We start from the raw sequence: 23,077 nt of genomic DNA on the forward strand, positions 1-23,077 counted from the left end.
TGTCCAGGACTTGGTAGATTTGTGCTGGAGAGCAGGGAGAAGACTTTGTTGTAGACTGACAACATCTCCTTAATGGGCTGGCATCCCATGGCCATTGACTCAACAAACTACAGATCCCTCAGCAAGCGTGACTTTTGTGAGATGGTAACTACTAAACTTGACTGTTCTAATATATTAGGGTAGTGTGCAGAACTGGAAGTCCAGCTAGGTGGCACTTGCTCTACAGCCTTCATTGTCCATTTATGCTTTCTCATTAAAAACAGAAATCTGTAGTAGTATTCAGTTGTGCAAGAAACACTTTACCTTGTGTTCTTGTGGAATCAAACATTTTACAAGTAGATAGAATAAAGTACCAGAACCCAGAAACTGAGGCTGGAAGAAAAGATGAGAGAGGACCAGCAGGGAGTGGCAGAAACAGAGAAAGGGGACAAGGGTAAGAGACACATCAGAGGCCCATCACGATGGAGGCAGGATGACACTGAACCCAGGTAAATCTGCATACCAGGAGAAACCTCTGGATATCTGACATTCTCTGAGTGCTCCTGGTTAATTAAGATAAATAAAGAGAATTTAAAATGTTTGTAGAAAGTGATGAAGAGATGGCTTAGTGTAGTTAAGAGCACTGACTGCTCTCCCAGAGATCTAGAGTTCAATTTCCAGTACCCATATGGCAGCTCAAAACTGTCTAACTCCAATTACAAGGATCTGATTCCCTTTTCAGTCCTCTATGGGCACTGCACACACACACACACACACACACACACACACACACACACACACAGAGTGCACAGATATGCAGGCAAAACATCTATACACATAAAATAAATTTTAAAAATATTGACAACATAGGTTAAAGGCCAAGTTCCTGAGAAATAAGTTTAATCTACCTTGCATAGGCTCAAAGAAAAAAAAAGCTTTTAAAAACTAGCACTTGAGCCAGATCTAGGGTCATGCATTTTGCTATAGGTGGTAGGTGTTAGAAACCAAAACAATAGGTATCTTTTTATATTTCTAGCCAAACACAACTCATTTGCATTTTCTCAAAGAATCTAGGAGCTTGTTATTTTTTTTGGATGTAATTCAATTAATTTTTTTCTGCCCCATTTAAAAAAAAATAGTTCATTCAAACCCAAGCAGGACTTCTTTGGCCTATTGACAACATCTTTTATACCCAGCTAAGCAGTTCTCTAGAGCCTTTGGCAATGTTCCTGCTCCAAAGGCAGGGCTGAGAACAGATGCTAGCTTCTCAGACTCAGGCTGCTGCTGGGTTCTGTGTTGATTAGTAGGCTGCAAAATTAGATGTGACAGCCTGGAGGTTCCTGGCCCCAAACCATCCCTAATGGGGGAAGCCGCTCTGTTCTCTTGGAAGACACTCCTCTGCAGAAGTTTCACATATTGGAAGGGTCTCCGTTAACCCCATAATTCCTTTAGCATATCTCATCTCAGGTGCAGAGAATTAATGAAGTCCTAGGTTAGTAACAAGGAGATGAGACATACTTGGACTCATCATCCATCTTATAAAGACTACTCAGTCTTTAGATGACTCTTTATAAGATACTGAGTATCTTATAAAGACGACTCAAAGTTGAGCTCTGTAAAATGGATGGCACTGGGCAAGTAAGAAGCAGTCTCTACCCCTACAGGTGATACTATGACAGACCTTGCAAACCACAGGCTAAAGGACCAGAGCAGCTCTTCTTTTATCTGGAAAGTCTGCTCTGTTTCAAGCACATGGATGTACTTTATCAAATCCACTGTGCTCTCCATGACGTCCCTGGTTCCAAAGGCCAGGGGTAAAGACCATACCGTCATCTCAGAGAAAACCCCATGCCCACAGCTTTGGGGTACAGCAATCAAAAGCACCTTTCAAATACTACAACCACAACACATGACACTGGCTTCAGTTCAGGCATCCTGAGTGGGGAGCCAGGTCAGAGACTCGGAACAGACTCAGGGCTTTGCACCTCTGTAGCAAACTGGAGAAAGCCATCTTACCCAAACAAAACCCAGAGGATGATTGACTTTCTAAAAGCAGCCATCCCATCTCACAGGCATCTCTGCTTAAAGCCCAAAAGATGAACTTTCGAAACATGCAGCAGGTGCCACATAGTTTGCCATGGATTTATTTATCTGGAAATGCTAAGGGGAAAGAAAAAAAAAAAAAAAACAAAGCTTCCATTTGGCTGGCATTACTGGGATTCTTGCTTTGTGGAGGGGTGAGACTCTTAAGGCTGTATTTGCTGCAATTGCTTCTTGATACTAGATTTCAAAGATTTCCCAGTTCTTGGCTGTTGTCTCGGCATTTTTCTTGCTGGGAGTGTTTGTGTGTGTGTGTGTGTGTGTGTGTGTGTGTGTGTGTGTGTGTGTGTGTGTTTCTTTTTGTTTTGCTTTGTTTGTTTTTGTTCCTCAACTCCAATCTCTCCCACCAGAGAGCACCCCAGTCTCCCTCAGTCAGGACCAGGTGGGTCCTGTAGCACCTAGCTTTTCCAGGGGAGCCTTGTAGAAGCCTCTGTCCTGCTCCCCAGGGCCTTGTTAGAAGTCAGCTCACTTCTTTAAACCCAAGAGTAATAAAATACCTAATTAGTAACGTGAAGCTGCATTATTTTTACCCATCTATACATTTCTAATTAAAATTATGCCATTCTTAAAAATTACAGCAGAACACACCCAAGCTTTTCATTCTGTATGCAAAGCATTTGAAAGGCTGCAGCCCCCAGTAAGCCAGTGATTTTAAAAAGAATGGTGAGCCAACAAAAGGGGAGTCGAGGAAGTGAAGCTATAAGTAATTCCTTTTAAGAAAATGTATAGGATTCACTAATTTGAAAGAAAAGCAATTTTCATATATAAAAGGAAATCTAAAAAACCGAAGCACTCGGCCCTCATTGCATAAGCATTGCCAATAATATTGTACATATATGTGATTAAAGATTCTTTCTGCAGCTATGTAAAACAACAGACATTGAACTTGAGTGTGCACAGTCTCCTGTACCCCAACCTGGTCTCCAGGAAGGGGTGAGGAAGCTTCATTGTTAGTGGGATTAGAATCCCATCATTGTTAGAGAGGCGACTGCTAACTTGAAATCATGTAAGAGGGAACCGTTTCAAAAACGGTTCGCATCACAAAGAGCTTGAAGGTGCCTTAGCCATGTGTCTTAGCTGCAAAGGGAACCAAAAATGGAGGCAGAAGAGATAGCTCTTGCATGTCACTGCCTCTAGTCCACACATGGTTTATAAAATATTCAAATTCTCTTTGGCACTTATCCCCAACGCACCCCGCACTCCATGCCACCTGCCCCGCACCCCCCACTCCCTCTACTCCCTCTCCGGGGCCCCCAATTCACATCCCCTACCCCAAGCACCCCACACCGGAGCTCCCAGCCTGTACCCCAGCCCACACCCCCAAAATACTTTCTCCTTAGCAGCTGTAAGATTACCACTCAGCTGTTGCGGCAAAATAATTGAGGCAGTGGCTGGATTCCAGTGTCCTCCTTGAGATGTGTGAGGGTGACAGACCCAGACCTAGGCCCTGGCTTCCCACAAATGCTGGCTACCTCAGATGTCCTAGGAAAACATACTCCTTTGTCTAGGCTGCTGTGCATCAGAAACAAGAGCATGCACCAAACGGCCTTGGCTTTGATTGGCAGCACTGGGAGGCTGTCTCCTGGATAGGACTGTGAGGAACTTCTTTAAACTGAGTCTCTCGTGGAACTCTCTGGATGACGTCAGCTATCATATGGTTTTGATAATGTACAGCAATATGCTGATCTTCAAGCCAGTAATTGCTGCCTGCCAGACTCCAAGTAGGGAGGAGCAGATGACCTTGGCATAATTTTTACAGCATCTGTCCAGCTTTGATATGTCACCTACCCTGCTCCTGGATTCAGGCCCAGCAAGCCAGGGCACCAGGCAACCTTGTTTGCAGTAAAGACTAAGAATCCGCAGAAAGAAAGAGCCTGGGCAGCTCCTCACATATGGGGTGCTATAAGATACCTTTTCAAGACAGGGGACAGAGGAAGGGTGGGGACTCTTGACTCAGCCCAGAAGAAACATACCCCTTTTGTTTTTATACAGAGTACATATGAGTGTGCTAGTCCTCATGTATGACCACACATGTCCCCCACATGTGTGACCACATGTGTAACTGCGCACTGTGTGAACACGCAATTTAATAACCCCTGCTCTAGCTACAAATTAATTCAAATCTTGTACTCATATTAAAAAATGAACTCTATTTTATGTTGATCATTAACTAAGAATATTTCACACTGGAGATTTGTCATATTAAAGAGAATTGAAACCACTTATATCAATTAAATGTACAGCATTATACTTAATCTCAGCAGAGATTACCAAAATACCCTAAGCATGATTTTACAGGAATGTAAAATATAAATTAGACAGGGGAATATTGGCTTGCACACACACGCACGCCCCCTGTCCCTGTGACTCCCTCCTAAATATGGCTGCCTGAGAGCTGACGGAGCCTGGGGGTGGGGTGCTATAACTCAATAAGAATTCCTACCATCTATAGCATCGTAAAAGCAGGGCCAGACGGAGTACGCGCTGGTGCAGCTGGCCTCTAGAAGACCTGTCTGTTTTGGCTTTGAGATTACAGAGCTGGTTGGGACAGGGCAAAGCAATTGGAAAGGGTAGAGTCTTCTAAAGGCTTCTGAAGTGGCCCACAGAGATAACCTGGTAAGGATGTTGCTTTTCAAACGACCGGACCCGCAGAGATAATCTGGTAAGAATGTTGCTGAATAAATGTTGAACCAGAAGGCTCAGCCTCACCTGCTCTTGGCTACATCACTGCCTATGTCCAAAAGAGTACCTTATATGAGAACTAACAGCTGACGAGCCAAGCTCTTTGCCCTAGCAGCTTCCTGATGTTTTATTATCACCAGATACCATGTTTGCAAGGACCTGCTTGGTTATCATCCCCTGGGTCAGGGAGAAACATTTTTTACTTTGGTTTCATTTCACATCTATCCTAGTCTGATTTCTGTTGCTGTGATTAAAAAAAAAATTTTTTTTTTAATTAAAAAAAAAAAAGCAACTTTGGGAAGAAAGTGTTTCTTAGGCTTCCATATCCTGATCACAGTCCATCAAGGAAGGAAGTTGGGACAGGGACTCAAAACAGGACACTGGAGGCAGGAACAGAGACAGGAACCATGGAGGAGTGCTGCATACTGGCTTGCTCTCTTGTGTAACACAGGTCTGCCTGCCTAGGAGTGGCAGTGCTCCCACTGAGCTGTGCCCACCCACACCAATCATTAATCGAGACTTGCCTATAGGTCAGTATGGTGGAAGCATTTTCTCAGTTGAGATTCTCTCTTTCCAGATAAGTCTAGGCTTACATCAAGTTGACAAAAACCAACCAGCACAGGATTAAGGGTAGCTCAGGTGTTACCTCCTCCAGAAAGTCTCCCATGATGCTCCAGGCTGAGGTACGCTATCCATCCTTGCTATGACCCTGTAGCTGCATTGTGTTCTCTCATGATCCTGGTCTTGTCTTTTTTTCTGAATTATATGCTATAAGAACCAGGTGTCAGCCTTATGCAGATTGCTGACTACTCAGGATATGGTATGCGGGCAGCAATGGCCATTGTGTGGTGACAGGCACCTGTCCTTACCCAGAAAGGTCCTTCCCTAGTGGTTTTGAATGAAGATGTAGCCGGGAGCATTGAAGAGGTCCACTGTCTTAGAGGATTAAGCACTAAGACTGCAATAGAGGTGACTGAAGTCCCCAGAGACAAAGAGACAAGTTCCACCCCATCTTATAAAGGCAAGACACTGTTGGCCCCCACCTGGAGCAAGGAGCTCCGTGCAAGTTGTGTGATTAGCAGGAATGGTTGGTGTCTTCTGCTCCAGTGCCTGCAGCATTTGCCATCCTCCAGGCACTGCCATAATACAGAGAACAACAGGGAGAAACACGGGCTCCCTGCAGGCATGCACTTGTCTGTCTCTGTCAAGTGGGGTGGACAACAAGCAAGGCAGAAAATAGGAGAAAAAAAAGCATTGTCATTATCATCAAGAAAATCCAAGTAGGTGTGGTTGAAGAAGGGAGGGAGCAAGGGGGACACGGCCAGTGGAGGCCCATATGTCAGCAGAGCTGGTGGGAACCTGGCTGGAGAAGAACAGGGACACCTCAGAGACTGCAGATGTCTGAGGAAAGAAGTCACAGTAAGTTCCAAGTCCCTGAGTGGCCAGACCTGGGTACAGTGTGGGACCAAAAGGTATCTACACAGAGCCAGAGTAGAGGAGAAAGGGCGAGGTCACAGGATGCTGAGGTGCCAGAGAAGGTGAATTGTTTGTCTGAGTAAAATATGTTTGCTTCTGTTTGCAGTGCTCATCCTAAGGGCCATCTTTTAACTGCAGGGCAGTTAGATTTGAAGGGCTCCTGGGACAGCCTAGCCCTCACAAATCATCTCATTGCTAAGCAATGTTCAACACACACACACACCACAAATTACATATCACACTCGCATACACACACACTCACACACACACACACACACTCACACACACAAACTCATACATACACACATACATACACATACATTCACATGACCTTGTGCATACATGCATACATACATGGCCCCCTACAGGAAGAGAAGAAGGAGAGGGAAAAAAGAGGGGAAAAGGAAGAAGGAAGGGAGAGAGGTCTCCTGGGTAACTGAGGCAGATAGCTTACTGCCTTAAAGTCACTGGACAAGAGATCTTTCATGGTGATTTGAGAGTGAAGAATAGTTGCTGGCCTGGAGTGTGCAAAGAAGAAAAGAGAAGACAACAGTTTCTACCATCGTCCTTGACTTCCCCAGGGGACTTGGATTCTTCGTAGTGTGTCAAGTGCTCTTCTTCACAGATTGAGCAGGTGGGAACAGGCTCTGCTGAGCCTCCAGTGCAGACAGATGACTGGCTACCACTCTCATACAACGCTGGTTGCTCACAGGCATGCATCCTCTGAAAGGGACACCAAAAGTGTGGACAGGGGAAGATAGTGCTTATCTTATTACCTAGATCTAGTCTTGCTGTCAATGGCTTCTTTATTGGAGTTGCTAAAAGATGCAGTGTAGGCATTTTCCAGTTCATATTTTTATTTGTTTTGTGTTTTGAGAGAGGCTCTCCTTGTGTATCCCAGGCTAGCCTCAAACTGGCATTTCTCCTACCTTGGCCCCTGAATGCAGAGGATTGCAGGCATGTCCCATCACAGCCAGCTAGATATTTTTAAAATATAAATGTAATAGAAAAATCTTTTGTCACATATATATATATGCTTTTATATGTAAAATGATTAGATAATATGCAAAATAGAAACTTTGCATTTTCACTGTTTAATATATTAGTTTATTTGGGGGTCTCTGGTGCTGAGCCCATGGGTTCAGTCCCAAGTGACATTTAGGAACAAAACAGGTGATTGAAGTAAGAGGCTCCGACAGGCTCTCTGTGCAGCAGTGGGTTCTGTAGCAACCCTTCCTTTGTCCTCTCCATCTGCAGGGTATTGACAGCCCTGACAAGACTTTGATTATCTAGTCAGCATGAGCCTGAGACTTGTCACTTGTCAGGACTGAGCTGACAGTCCCAGCGCTGATGAAACAATTGGAGAGAGATTGGCTGAGCATGAGGAGAGTTGAGGTCAGACACCCAAGTCTTCTCTGCATGACCAGGAGGGGAGTCCCAATCTCTGCTACACAGCACCAAGAAGTCAGGGGAGGGGGCGCCCCCCCAGAGGTGTGGCAACCCACCAAGTCTAAGGACCTTTGTTCAACACCAGCAGCAGGATCAAGCAAGGTCAGCATGGCAGGAGCCAGTCTCTTCCTACATAGCCTCTCTCCCTCCTCACATCAGAGGACAGCTCCATAGCCAGCCCAGGGATGGCATTATATTTTCTCTCATTAGGAGGAGAAAATGAGGCAGAGAGCTAGCAGCTGGCTTCAGAGGATGAGAGGCTGTTGAAGAGCAAGGTGTTTATTCATCCTGAGCAAAGCACGAGGCTATTTATTATGTCCAAGGATCACACATGAAACATCTCTATGAGCACTAGGCCCCTCCCACAGATCGTGTGCCTACCACACCTATGGCCATGTGCACATGATTCTATTACTGTTGCATTTTGCACATAGAGACACTGAGGAAGCTGGAGAGAGAGGGTGAGGAGGAACTCATCCACATCAGTTTGAGATGACGTCAACCACCAAATCCAAACTTCCCTGAGTTTGAGACCTGCATCCCTTTGTTGTAATCAGGGTTACTATTGTTACAATGAAATACCAAGACCAAAAGTAAGTTGGGAGGAAGGGTCAATTTGGTTTACACCTTCACGATACATGGTAGTCCACACTGAAAGAAATCAGGACAGAACTCAAGCAGGACTGACACCTGGAGGTAAGAGTTGATATAGAGGTCATGGACCGGTGCTGCTTACTGGCTTACTCATCATGGCTTACTAGCCTGCTTTCTTATGAAACCCAGGACCATTATCCCATAGGTAGTACCACCCACAATGCTTTGAGTGCTTTCCCACCAATCATTAAAAAAAATGCTTGACTGTAGCCCTATCTCGTGAGGGCACTTTCTCAGTTGAAGGCCCTTCCTTTTGGATAACTCCAGTTTGTGTCAAGTTGACATAAAACTAGCCATCACAGCACAGCCATTAACCAAAAATCACACCCTGCAAAATGGAGCTTGGAACTGGCATTTGTGGACTATAGTGATAGACAATTTGGGGACATTCGGGTGTTAAGATGTACATGTGCTTATCTGATAGTGACTGCCATTCTGAAAGGTGCACTTTCTGGCATCAGATGTCCTCCATCAAGTCTGTGCATCATTAGAAACCACCACAATCCCACTCTAGCTGAAGAACCAAGGCCTCTGTTCCAAGAAGGGGAATTTCTTCATGTTCAGGAGTGCCTAGCACTCCCTGCTGTGCACAGTCCTCTGCTTGTGTCAAGGGCAGAAGCACTAACTACTACTGGACATTATGTCTACCCTAGCCACAGGAATGATACTACAGTCCCCATTCCCGGTTGTTACAGGAGTTACAATGATGCCATCCTGCTGGGGGAAAAAGACACACTCAAGCACTCAGGCTAAACCTGGGAGCCTCCCCCAAGATACTTCCTGCCTTACTAAGAGCATATCATTCTATTCTCTGGACCCCTGGAAGGTGAAACAGGCTGTAAAGGTAAGAATGAGAATAGCCTCGTAGGCCTATATGTTTAAACACGTAGTCAATTGGTGGGATTGTTTAGGAATGGCCTTGTTGGAAGTGTGTCACTGGGGTTGGTTTTGAGGTTTCAAAAGACTTGAACTATCCCCATCATGCCTCTCTGCTCCCAGACTGAGGATGAGGATATGTGTTCAGCTGTTCCTAACAGCATGCTCTGGAACAGTAAGCCCAATATGTTACTTTGGTCACAGTGTTTTGTCACCGCAATTGAAAAGTTACTAACACAACCTTGCTTTAAAAGTGAAAGTTCTCAAGAAAGATATCCCCAGGCAGAGAGCCCTAAGGTAAGTCTTGCATTTGGAACCTGGGCTGCAGGATGCATCTTTCTCCTCCACCATAGTACCTGTCTGGGCTTCTCCCCTCCCTGCACTCTTGGCTGATGCACTCAACTATTTGCCCCCATGGTCAAAGGATAGATTGGCTCTTTCATCTCCTCCTCCGCAGCAAAGCCATTCATTCAGGGTTGAGGTTGCACAAATAGTTGCCTATAGTCATAATCCTCTGAGGGACAGGACAACAAATTCTATGGAATCTGGAGATGGGCTGGACTTTTGTACTTTCAGGATGTTGAAGTCTCAAGAAGATGCTCTTTTGTTGCCCAAACTGCTCAAACCTTTGCTCTTCCCAGCATTCTCTGCTGTCCTCCGGGACTGCATATAACCATCCCAAAGACATGAACAGCTATGTGTTTAAGGAAAGTAGAGTCATCTCTTTGTCTTTAATTTATTCTAACATAAACCATCAGGCAAATGTAGCTCCACACAACACACAGCCTCACCCGGCACCCGGCACCCGGCACCCGGCACCCGGCACCCGGCACCCGGCACCCGGCACCCGGCACCCGGCACCCGGCACACGGCACACGGCTGATGCCTTGGCCCTGTCCTGCACCGACACTGCTTCTTTCCATGCATGCTGCCTGCCGCTCTTCAGCATAGCTGCATGCAGGGTTATTTGGCTATTGTTATATTAGTTCCCATACTCATGGCAATAGGAACTCTCGCTGGCTTTTCACTATTTTAAAACTGTTAGAATAAAAATTCTTAGGTACACATTGATATGCCTGAGAAAGCAGGGGATGGCAACAGCTTAGTCTGCTGTAGAATAAAATAGAGAAAGAGGAGACAGACAGAGAGAGATGGAGAGAAAGAGGAGAGAGAGAGAGAGAGAGAGAGAGAGAGAGAGAGAGAGAGAAGAAGAAGAAGAAGAAGAAGAAGAAGAAGAAGAAGAAGAAGAAGAAGAAGAAGAAGAAGAAGAAGCAGCAGCAGCAGCAGCAGCAGCAGAAGCAGGAGGAGGAGGAGGAGGAGGAGGAGGAGGAGGAGGAGGAGGAGGAGGAGGAGGAGGAGGAGGAGGAGGAGAAGGAGAAGGAGAAGGAGAAGGAGAAGGAGAAGGAGAAGGAGAAGGAGAAGGAGAAGGAGAAGGAGAAGAAGAAGAAGAGGTGGAGGAGGTGGAAAGGGAGAAAGCGGAGGAAAAGAGGGAGGGGAGAGGAGAGAAGAGGGGAACAAAGGAGGGGAAAAAAGGAGGGGAAAAAGGAGGGGAGGTTAGCGGAAGGGAGGAGGGAAGAGGGGGAAAAGGGAAAGATGGAGTTTAGCAGGTGAGGAAAGGGATTTCTATGAGTCTACATAGCCTCAGGCTGGCCTTAAATTTACAATCATCCTGACTCCTACTTCAAGATAGGACTGTAGTCTTGTGACACCACACTAGTGTACAAGTTCTCTCTGTTCTTTCTCTCCTGTGTCGTGTGTGTGTGTGTGTGTGTGTGTGTGTGTGTGTGTGTGTGTTTTGTATGTGTGTGTGTGTGTGTATATGTGCTGGTACACATGTGAATACAGTTGTATGGGAAAGTCAGAAGTCAGTCTCTAGTGTCTTCCCCAGGTGACACCACCTTGTTTCTGGAGACAAGGTTTACTGGTCTGGAGATCACTGAGCGTGGCTGGTTGGCTAGTGAGCCTCTGAAATCCAGGAGTCGTCACTGCCCCAGAGCTGAGATTATGAGCATGCACCACCATCCCCAGAATTTCTGGGAATGATCTAGTTTCAGAGTTCTGGTGACAATCTAACTCCTTTCCTCATTCTTGCAGAGCTAACCCTTGACTGATTGAGCCATGCCCCAGTCCTTATTTTGAGTCTCTGCTTCCACTTCCTCCCCCTACACACCTCAACAGGTCTCCACTTTGACTCGTAGGTGTGAGAGTGTCTTTTTAGTCAATCTCTATGATCTGATGTTAGAGTCAAACTCAAGAACCACCACATCCCACTCAAACATGGGCTCCCTTGCTGATGCAGATGCTGATGCTGCATGTGAGCAAAGGAAGGGAGGTTTAGGATGGGAAGGGGCATTGTTGGAGAACAAGGGTTGAAGTTGAGTCTGATGCAACCTCATTAAGGTATCAGTTGGTGGAGGAGATGAGCTCACCCATGCTACTCCACACAGAGCACACACTAAGAAGAGGAAAACTGCAGCTTTTACAAGGTCTTCCCAGACCACCCAAGGGCTGGCACACTGAGGGAGGCCCAAGTGGTACAAGGAAGGCATAAGGACAGACAGACACACAGTCTATCTTCTGAAGCTACTCTGAGAAAGCAGAAGACATTCGTTAACATTTTTAAAAACACTCCTTGAAGCTCACATTCCAGTGAGGAAGATTGACGATACAGTGTCTGGCAAGCAGTGATTATTTTAATCCTGTCTCCTTTCTAATCTAGCTGAGAACTGGAAGTCCCAGTAGAGTATGAACTGTCACATGCAGAAAGGACAGTAACTGCTTCACTTACCTGACACCTACTTATAAAACCACAGCCAAAAGGCAGAAGCCCTGGTAAGGTTGGGCTCAGACACAATCCTAGCATAAAGACCAGTATATATGGGGCTCCATCTGCTCAATGATTTCTCCATACCATCCCTATCCGTATTGTCATGGATCAAAGTCTCCTTGGGACATGCCCAATGTTGCCGGGGGTAGTGTCCATGAGCAGCCCGCTGATCTCAAGCACATCCCGAACTCTGAGTTCCTGAGCTGTTTGGCACTTTTGGAAAGATGGGCAATCAGAATTCCCTTAATCCAGGCTTATCCCAGGCATCTGACCAGCAAGTGTCCCAAAGATTAACTATGGCTGACTATGCATATCAATGAGGGAAAAATTAATGCCTTGTTAAGATCCGAAGCAAGGAAAATCCACAACACCTAGATAGTGAGAATTGGGCCAAGGGACACATCTTGTCCTCAGCACAGCTGTCCATATGACTTTGAGAAATGTTGGCACACTTTGTTGTTAAGACACAAGACATTATTTGCTCTGTAGGAATGATTATCAGGGAAAGAGCAGTAAATTGTGTGTACATATGGTCCTTTCTCTCCTCTCTCTCTCTCTCTCTCTCTCTCTCTCTCTCTCCTCAAGTGCATAGTCATGTACCATAGAATGACGTCTCTGGACTGCATTTATGAGGGTGTTCTCATTACCTTATGATGTCCTAGTCATGTTAGCTTACAGAGGTACATTCTGTGAACTTCTCTCAATGACCAAATGGGCTAACAGCCCATTCCTCCAAAAACATCCCCATTGTTAAGTGACACTTGGCTGTACCACAAGGCTGTGTGTGGTGGTTTATATGCTTGGTCCAGGGAATGGCACTGCCAAGAGGTGTGGACTTGTTGAAGGAAGTGTGTCACTGTGGGGGTGGGCTTTGAGACCCTCCTCCTAACTGCTTGAGGATGCTGAGTCTCTTCTCCTTGACTGCCTTGGATCAAGATGTAGAAATCTCAGCTTCTCCAGAACCATGTCTGCCTGGATGCTGCTATGTTTTCTACCTTGATGATAATGGACTGAACCTCTGAACCTGTAAGCTAGCCCCAATTAAATGTTGTCCTTTATAAGGGTTGCCTTGGTAATGGTGTCACTTCACAGCAATGGAAATCCTAACTAAGACAATGTATATATTTAATGCACAAAATGTATAACATATACATATATATGTGTATATGTATATATATACATGTATATATATATATAAATGTATACGTATACATATACATATATATATATATATATATATATATATATATATATATATATATATATATTGTGTGTGTGTGTGTGGGAAAGGGGGGGGACACTTCAATGGAAACAAAACAGGAAGATGAAAACCTGTTCTCACTGCTGCAGAAGCAAAGGCCAAGTGGGGCCATTTTTTTCCTTTCCAACCTGAAACCTGATGAAGTTCCAAGAGAAACATCTCTGGCCTTATTAGAAGAATCCATGTTTTGAGCTGCCATCAAGACCCTACTAGGGCAGGCCAGCTCATGGCCCCTGTGGCCTGGGAAAGGCTCAGTGCTGTCAGAGCTGAGTCTCTTAAAGCCACCAAGTCCCCAAAGCAGCAATCACTTTCTCACTCACCTGGTGGTAAAATGCTCCCAACTACTATGTAGAGTATACTGTCCACTGCAAGGCTTTGCTGTCATGCCAAGACAGGGGGATTCACAGTTCTAGTACAGAAGAATATAAAAATAAAAAACCACCTGAGCATGGCAGTACATACTTGTAATTCCAGAATGTGGAAGTATTAGGCAGGAGAATCAGGCCAGCCAAACATTATAGAAAATGTAGCAAAAAGCACTGGATGCTCTTACAGAGGACCCGAGTTTGGTCTGAGCATTGACAAGGCAGCTCATAATGAAGGACCACCTGTAATTCTGGTTCCAAGGGATTTGCCCTCTTCAGATTCCAGCACAGTTATAGTACACACACATATACATAAAACAGTGGGTTTTGTTTTGTCTTTTTAAAAAAAAATCATGGACTGAAGAGATAGCTCAGAGGTTAAGAGCACTGGCTGTTCTTCCAGAGGGCCTGGGTTCAGTTCCCAGCACCACAGCTCACAATAACTGTCTATAACTCAAATTTCTGGGGAACGAATGTCCTTTACTGGCCTCTTTGAGTGCCAGACATGCATGTAGCACAAAGAGATAACATGCAGCCAAAACATCCACACATGTTAAAAATGAACAAATAAAACAAACTATAACAGGAAAAGAGAAAGGAAAGGAAGGGAAGGGGTTGGGGGAGGGCAGAAGAAGGGAGAACTCCTGTCTTTATACTTAGAGATTCGATCCCAAATTGGACTCAGATAACTATAGGCTAAAGATGTGAGAGACCCAAGGGCAAATGTGACTACAGAGACAACTCCTGATTGTGTCATCTACCTCCATGAGTGTTTATTCAAAGTCTCAAACTATGACATGAGTGTAAATTTGTGATAAAATTGTCCAAAGATATGACCTTGAAGGAGCATGAACCATCAAGCATGGGAAGGGAGCTGATGCTATAAAGTGTAGCAGCAGGAGGGGGCATTCAAAGAAGACTTCATGGGGCATCCATGATGACATCTGGAAGGTAAATGGGACTCAAGCAGGGGTGAAAAAAGAAGAAAGACAAGGAGGAGGAGGAGGAGGCAGAAGAGGAGGAAGAGGAAGAAGATGAAGAGGAGGAGGAGGAGAAGGAAGAGGAAGAAGAGGAGGAAGAGGAAGAGGAGACAAAGGAAGAGATGTTCAGGCAGCCTCACAGTCCTCAGCCAATCCAGCGTCACACACAAAGGAACTCTGTGAGAAAACCTGAACCCTGAACTCCTGGGGCTGTTCCACCAACCACCAAAGATTGCTTCTATAAAAAGGATGTAGGGCAGAGGGCTCTAAACTTCATAAATGGAGGATTCTGCCTCTTTGTTTCTAATCCAAACCTAGAAGTATTCCCCCAAACTTAGCCCATACCACCACTGGCTCCATCACTACTTTTCAAAGACTCTAGCCATTCTAGGAAGAACCAACAAAGATGCCAGCAGGCAAGAGGAGGGTCAGATGGCTCCCTTAACCCACACTGACTGGTGGAGAACCAAAAGATGACAAGAGAGGGTCATTCACTCCTGTCCTCTAGAGTTAAGACCCCTTCCCCCAACCCATATGAACAGTGATTTGGAAAGAAGTGGGAAATTAAAGATGGTTGGTATTGATTCCAAAAATACTTTTGCTTTGGGCAAAATACATCTTTAATTACTTTCCTAGTAGCTGTCATTTTTCATAAAGCAGTCTAGCCGACTCCTGCCAAATCACCCAGCAAAGATTGTTTTCAATGAAATGCCATTTCGTAATAGCAAAGATCAGAGAAGGTTGTAAAAGTTCCTTCATACGCAACGCTCAGCAAATGCCTAATAAACTTGTGGAGCAGACAAACTCCTACACTCTGATTGTCACAAGGAAGCAGTAGACACAGTACCCATAATGCCCTTTTGTCTCTTCATCTAATGTGAACTCTTCAGTGTAATGATTAGGACAAACATAATCAGACTCGTGTGAACAGCATCCACCAAAAATTTTCGTTTTTGGTTAAATTTATTATCCATCCATACATTCAAATGTTATTTCCCCAAATAGTTACACACAAAGACCATGATAACACCAGAAACCTACAGTTGTCTGAGAATATGGAATGCTACCCCATTTTTCTGTCCTAACTCATCTGAAGCAAGGGAGCAGAAATAACTTTAGCCCATTCTCATGTACAAGTTTGATTGGAAATGACTTGGAGAGGCTGAAAACTGGGGTGAGGGGGAGACTATAGCACACACATACTTACACACACACACAAACACACACACACACATACAAAGCAGATTAACCTCAGCTTTGGAATCAATGTCCAGATCTAAAATTGATATAATTGACTGTTAATTAATTCCCTTGATACTTTCATTACCAGTGGGAGCAACAAGTATCATAAATAGCATTTCTGAATTATTCAGGAGCCCTCAAATTCATTAACAAGGGTGACACATGGTTGATTGATGCCATGCTGGAGGACAGAGTTAAACCCCTTGTCCATTTGTATGGTGGCACCTGAAAGAGTGGAGGTTTTCCAGAGGAGGGAGCCATGCATCACACAGGGTAAAGGGATCTCATTTGCCTCATAGCGTTCTGTGTGGTGGGTCTAGACACCTCCCATTAAATCTTCACACGTCAGAGCCTCCTTTGATCACAAAGATTGGCAGGAGATCCTCACCATGTTATGGGTGTAACAAGCATGCCTTAAAAATGAGAAAAGCTCAGACACTCATCTGGAATTGGAGTCAGATAAGAGAAAGCAAGAAGCTATAAATATTGTAAAAACACAGTCTCACAAGCTCTGGAGATAGATGCCTTGGTTGGTAAACCACTTGCCATACAACAACATGAGTTCAAATCTTCAGAACTCATTTAGAAAATGAGATACACTGGCTGCATCCCTAATACCAGTATTCCTAGCAGAAGGTGGAGACAGGACAATCGCTTGGAAACTCATGGGTCACCTAGCCTGGAGTATACAACACAGTGGCAGGAATGAGAAAACTGGCTTCAAAACGTGGTGGAAAGCAGAAATAACTCCAGAAAAGCTACCCTCCAACTGCCATATGAATAATGTGTCATGTATGAGCCTAAACATACATGCATGCACACTTGTAGACGCACAGAACTGGAGTCTAGAGCTGTCCATGACATCATCTGCCTCGGCCCTTCCTACTGCTTGGCTTCTGAAGGAGCTGTGGCCTGGCCCACTGATGTCCTTCTACCTTCTTCCTCGGGCTTTCCTTCCCACCCACATCCCAACCTTCCCTGTGAATGTCAAGGAGAGAAGCCAAGGTTCGTGCGTAATTATCATTGTGCCACCCTTAGCTGTTAACTGGTGGCATCTCCTGCCCAGGTGGGAGTCTCATACCATCTAGTGGGGAGCTGTAAAAAGATAGGAGAGCAGCTAGCTGCCACGGACAAGGCTGGCTGAGCCAGAAGATGGATGAGCGGATGCACATTAGAGTGTCGCTTTCTCCCCAGATCCTAGCACACTTACCCTGAAGCAAGTCACCCTGGGGCCCTGGTCATGCTTAGACTTCCAGGAAGCCAGACAAAGATTTTTAGTGAATTTAACGCCTGCTGCCAAGCACAGTGGTGACCACACTGAACAAACCTTCCTATTATCACCTGCCCTTTTCTTCCCATGGAGACAAATGTCTTTGCTGGTGATTGGGGACCCAGGATCACAAGCCAGTGTGTGTGTGTGTGTGTGTGTGTGTGTGTGTGTGTGTGTGTGTGTGTGTGTGTGTGTGTGTGTGTGGGGGGGGTGATGAAGCTGAGAGAAACAGATGGCCAGGGTCATATCCTTCACTCTGTTACTTGCTTCAGAGGACATACCGTGTGGGTCATAGGATAGGTCCCTAGTGAATTCCACAGTGCTTGGTGACCTAAACTCAGAAGCAGAATGAGGGGTTTCCTCATACATGCTAGTAGATGATATGACCCCCAGTGTCAAACCATCTTCCAGTTTCCAGAAAGGTGAAAAACTCAGCTGGAAGCCTTACCTCTCATCCGCCTGTGACATTTGCCAAGCACCAGATGCCAGGAAAAGAAAGCAAAAAGTCAGGGGTATTTTTGCTAAAAAGAAAAATCACATTCTCTGATTCCAATTGTTTATTGGGGACTTCAAAATATAAGTTTTCTTTTTAAAGGATCCAACAAAATAAATCGAATAAAATAAAATTCAGTGAGGAAGCACTTGAGAGTTAATGTCATAAACTCTCCTTTGACAAGTGGCTTTCCATCACTGAACAGCTCCATCGATGGCCTCGGGATGGTGGCCCAACCGACAGCTGGCAGATGAGGGACGGATCTGCTTGTCAGGAAGCCAGCAGATTGCCCTGCAGTTGTTTGTAATGACAGGCGACAAAGAATGGCTGTCCAGAGTGATCTCTTGCTTTCCGAGCTTGGCGGTGGGTATCTAGAGACTTCCTAGAGCACCCTGGGCAAAATGTTCCCACTTGCACAGTTCCTTAAGGCCATTCTCTACATCCCACAATTTACACCCCAGGCCTGTTCATTGACTGTCATCCAAGTTACAATAAATATCGTAGTAAAGATTGTGAATCCTCTGTCCTTGTGATTCACCACACGCCCCGCGCTGCGATTTCTGTCTTTTTATCGCCACACTGAAACCTTTCCAATCACATTTTTTTTCTTACATTTGATCTTGATTGTCTTAAAAAATTAATCAGACACATGTTCACTATGTTTTTTTATCCAACTGTCTCCAGAATGTTTTTTGACAATTTAGAAAAATGTTTTGAAAAATGGTAAAAGGAAATATTTAAGTAATTAGGAGCCTCACGTTGCCGGGCCAAGTGAAGGAAAAGAACGCAGCGGAAATATGTTTTACATATTTGTTTAATTATTTTTAAAGTACAATGAAATTACATTGCTCTGGGGGAAAGATTTATAATCTGGTCTCTCTGTCTGATGCTTACCTCTTTGGAGACTCTGTGTAACTGACGGGATACCAGCTGGGCCAGGGAATGGCTTCCATTGACTATGAGCTCTCCCCACCACATAATGTCCACCAGACCTCTTTCAGCCTCTTCAATAAACAGACGAAGTCAAAAACATATGCCGTTTGCAGAAGCATCTTGAAGGCATCTCAGAACCAGACTGTGGTCCCGGGGACCTCCCAAACGGAACTATGGGTACAGCCACTGTGAAAATGAAGCTGTTATGTTTTACATGTGCTCTTTCTAGACGCCAGGCGACCTCAGAGCAAGGGGCCCTGCCACAAGCCCATGCCACCCTGATTTGGGGAGTAGGACATGGCAAGCACTCAAAACGACTGTTGAAATGACTACATCCACTAGATCCTGGGCCTAAAAAGGTTAGTATTTTTTTTTTATTTGTTTGTGTGTTTTTGTTTTAGTTGTTGTTGTTGTTTTCTGGATTGCAGTGACTTCTTACAAGGGGATCTAAGAGGAGAGAAGGATTCACATAAGGAAAAAGACCACTTCTAGGAGCTAGAGAAATGGTTAAAAACAGATCAGTGCTTTTGCAAAGGACCCATGTTTGCTTCTCAATTCTCACAATGATCGGGTTACAGCCCCACCAGCTCATTTGAAATCTGATGTCTCTAAAGACACCTTCACTCACGTGCATATAACCTCTCTCACACACTCACATACAAATAGATTTGAAGTAAAATAAATCTTTTTAAAAAGAATGAGACCACTTGCTACTACTCAGTTGACATGCTATCCTTTGATTCTGACCAGACCCACCCGTGGTGAGAATAAACTACCCAATTCCATGTAAGACTATCCTCATTTGAGACACTGGTCACCAGCCCGGGGGGCACTAGTTCATCCATGCTTGTCACTAATCTGGAAAAGTCTAATGATCTCTCTGGTTCACTAACTCACTAGAATGACAGTGAGTGTCAAGAGATTACTTTCAACCACAATCTTATTAGAAAATATACAAACTAGGACCACCCAAAAGAGGCACACACAGGGTGAGGTCTGAGACAGGGCCTGGCATTTAATGTTTTTCTCCAACCAAGTTTTATCGCTGAGATTCTCTGCTAGGTTGGTTTGATCTTGCTATGGACTTCAGACTGGTCTGCAACGCACAGGGTAGACTCAAAATCCTCCCACATCAGCCTCTCTCTCTTGAGTTCTGGGATTGCAGACAGGGTCTCCCATAACTAGCTTCAGACTTTGGGGTACCATTTCATAGGCATAACTAAATACATCATTGGCCAACTAGTTGAAGTTAGTCCCCATGGCTCTCCCTCTCTCCTCTGAAAGGCACAGTGCTCAAAGACCATAGCAGGTCTTCCCTCATGACCAGGCATCTTGAACACTCTCATTAATCTAAAACTCAAGGCTTACCCATGAAACTCATGAAGAACAAAGACAGTCGAACCTACTACCTAGAAAACTTTGAGGATTTTAGTCTGTCTCTCTGGAACCAGGGATGGACTAAATTCTATTACATTGTGAGAGTTCCTTGGGTGAACACTGGCCCTTTGAGATCTTGACCAAAATCTACACCTTTACCATCATTTCCACAGCAAAGGTAAAATTCCAATTCTATGACTCTTGTGGCCACCAGAAACTGTCATTTACAAGAGACCAGCTGCCTCTGGCTTGTGGCCTGGGCCAGCTGCCTCTGATCCCCTCTGAGTCTAGACTAAGTTGAGACATGACTATCTGCTGCTTCAACTATATTCCTCTTCCACTGAGACTTTTGAGTTTAGTCTTCTTCTCACTGAGTGCTGGAAGATCGAATGAGGGTGCCTGGCTACTGCTACTGAGGCATTTATGCTTTTTAATCTTGCCAGCAAGGCGCAGCATCTTCCTGGCTTTCCCTGGAGTATCTGAACAGCCATCTTCCCATCTCAGCATCCTTTGAGGTATTGAACCCAGGGGCACAAGAGCAAGCAACATTTTTCTTCTGAATTCTATAGAGTTCTCCACTCTGGGAAGAATTCTTGTGGGTCCCCTCACCCTATTTCTGATATGTTTCTCATGAGTGCTACATTATTGCTGGAAACATGGATGATTCCATGGAACGTCACCACACATGGAGTCTGTCAGCAGTGATGGGACAGGTATGTGGCTAGTTTAACAAGCTCTCCCACTGAATCCTTGCAGGCATGGGAATGAGAAGTAGCACAGGCTTCAGTCAGCCCCTGATGAACTCTGAACAAAAGACACTTCTCAGAATGGTATATCCAGAATGAGGTGGAAGAATTTATTCACTGACAACAATGCCAGTGGAAGGATTTATTCACTGACAAAATAACAAACAAATACAACAACAGTACTAAAGGTGTGGCCCTTCAGCATCTCCTCATAACTGTGACGAGATTCCCGGCTGTCCTGGATTTTATCCTCTTGCTGTTAGAGTGCTCAGGCCAACATTAATTTATAGAGATAAAACATTTATTTCAGCTGATAGATGACAGTCATCATTGAGGGAAGTCAAGGCAGGAACTTGAAGCAGAAACCTTAGGGGAGTGCTACTTGCTGGATCTCTCCCTGACTCACTCCCAGCTGTTCTTACAAGGTCCAGGACCACATGCATATGGAGTGGTACCCACAGTGAACTTGACCTGCTACATTGATGAGTAATCTAGACAATCCCCACAGCCCAGCCCACAGACTCATCTTATCCAGGTGATCCATCAATGCTAATCTGTGCTAAATTGACAATTCAAAGTAGTTGAAAGCAGAAGAAATTCGCTGTGGCTTACAGTTTCAGAAGATACCAGCCCATTGTTTCAGGGAAGCCATGGAGGCTGGGAGAGCTTGCAGCTAGTTTGTTCACATCTTGGAAGATTAGGAAGGAAGGAGTTTGGGCAGACCCGGAGGCAGATATAACCTTCAAGGCCCAGCCCTATTGATTTATGTCTGTGAGCTATGGCCCATCCAAAACAATGTCACCACACAAGCATCAAGTACGCAAACACATGAAAGCAGTGGTGCTCAACTTCAACCTTCCTAATGCTGCAATTCTTTAATGCAGTTTTTCATGTTATGGTGACCTCCAATCACAAAATGACTTTCATTGATTGCTACTTCATAACTGTAATTTTGCTACTATTATATATATATATATATATATATATATATATATATATATATATATAATGTAAATATCTGATATGCGGGATATCTTATACTCAACCCCTGTAAAAGGGCCATTCAACCTCCAAAGGGGTCATGACCCACAGGTTGAGAATCACTGCATTAGAACCATAACCATTCGTGATGCTCAGCCCCTTTCTCACTTGCCGAGGATAGAACCCTTTGCCTATTTTATCTTGTGCCATTTTTTTTTTTTTTTTTTGCAACAGTCTTCTAAGGTTAGGGAAAGAGGGGAATGGGTAATCCCATTTATGATGCAGAATTTGAGGCTCGGAGAATACCAGTACTTTTTCCAGAAAATTACAGCCAGCCCATTGAAAATCTGAACTTTTATTTGATCATTGGAGACTTCATGGTCTGGGTGAGCCTGCAGAGAGCTCTGGGAAGACCTGCACTCAGCCGAACAGGGAGACAGTTCTATACCAGTATCTAATGAAGGTCACTTGCTTTCCCTGGGAAGTAGCTGCTGATGCTTAGAGATAGTGGATACACTTGCTTTGCACATCCCAACCCTCCAAGAAACAAGTTCATCATTTCAAAGTAAAAAGGACATAGCTTCATCTGATACATTGTCAGACCAAGCTTTGCTGTGGCTTCTGGTGACAAAAGGATGCTGACCTAGCCACCAAGAGGTAAAAGCAGAGATCCGAGAGTCCCAGTTGCTGGGTGTTTTGAACTGAGTCCCTGCATGATCTACAGCAAAGGGTTATCCTCACATGTTTGCTTCTCTTTGAAGTTCCTACTGGGAAGAATCAAGTTCCTGCAGCCCTTCCAACATGACCCACCAGGGATTCAAGAATGGACACGAGGGATTGATGATCACCTCCCACAGTAAAGCAACTGTGTAGACAATCGTCGCAGGAGAGAGGGGTCCTACAGACACCCATAGGTAGACAAAGTGGCCAGCAAGGGATGAAGACTGCCAGGTCCCTCCTCCATGGCTAAACTGCATGTGGATATTTCGGGAAGTTTATGGCATCCATAAAGGACACCAGGGGACTAGAGAAGAGGATTTGCCTCCACTTTATCCCAAAGGCAAAGACAATACAAAGGATTTCCCTGTATGGATGGAAGTTTCACACAGTAGAAATGACCTCAGCTGCTGTGGAGTATGCAGTCTAGTAGAGAAGACACCCACTCGTTCACACCCTACCCACACAACTTAAAGTTCAAACTTCTGTGTGTACTATGAAGGAAGTAGCTGGTGTTGCCAGGCAAAGGGAAAGAAGCATGCGCAAGCCAGGTTATTGAGAATGTGGTAGAACACAGTGAAAGGAGATGTTATTTTCTGCATGCCAGGCACTGCTGATGGATTTTAAACAAGGGAGAGTGTGATTTGATGTATGTTTTTAGAGCAGTGT

The sequence above is a fragment of the Arvicanthis niloticus genome, chromosome 1 (assembly GCF_011762505.2).
Source record: "Arvicanthis niloticus isolate mArvNil1 chromosome 1, mArvNil1.pat.X, whole genome shotgun sequence".
In the NCBI taxonomy this organism is placed as follows: Eukaryota; Metazoa; Chordata; class Mammalia; order Rodentia; family Muridae; genus Arvicanthis; species Arvicanthis niloticus.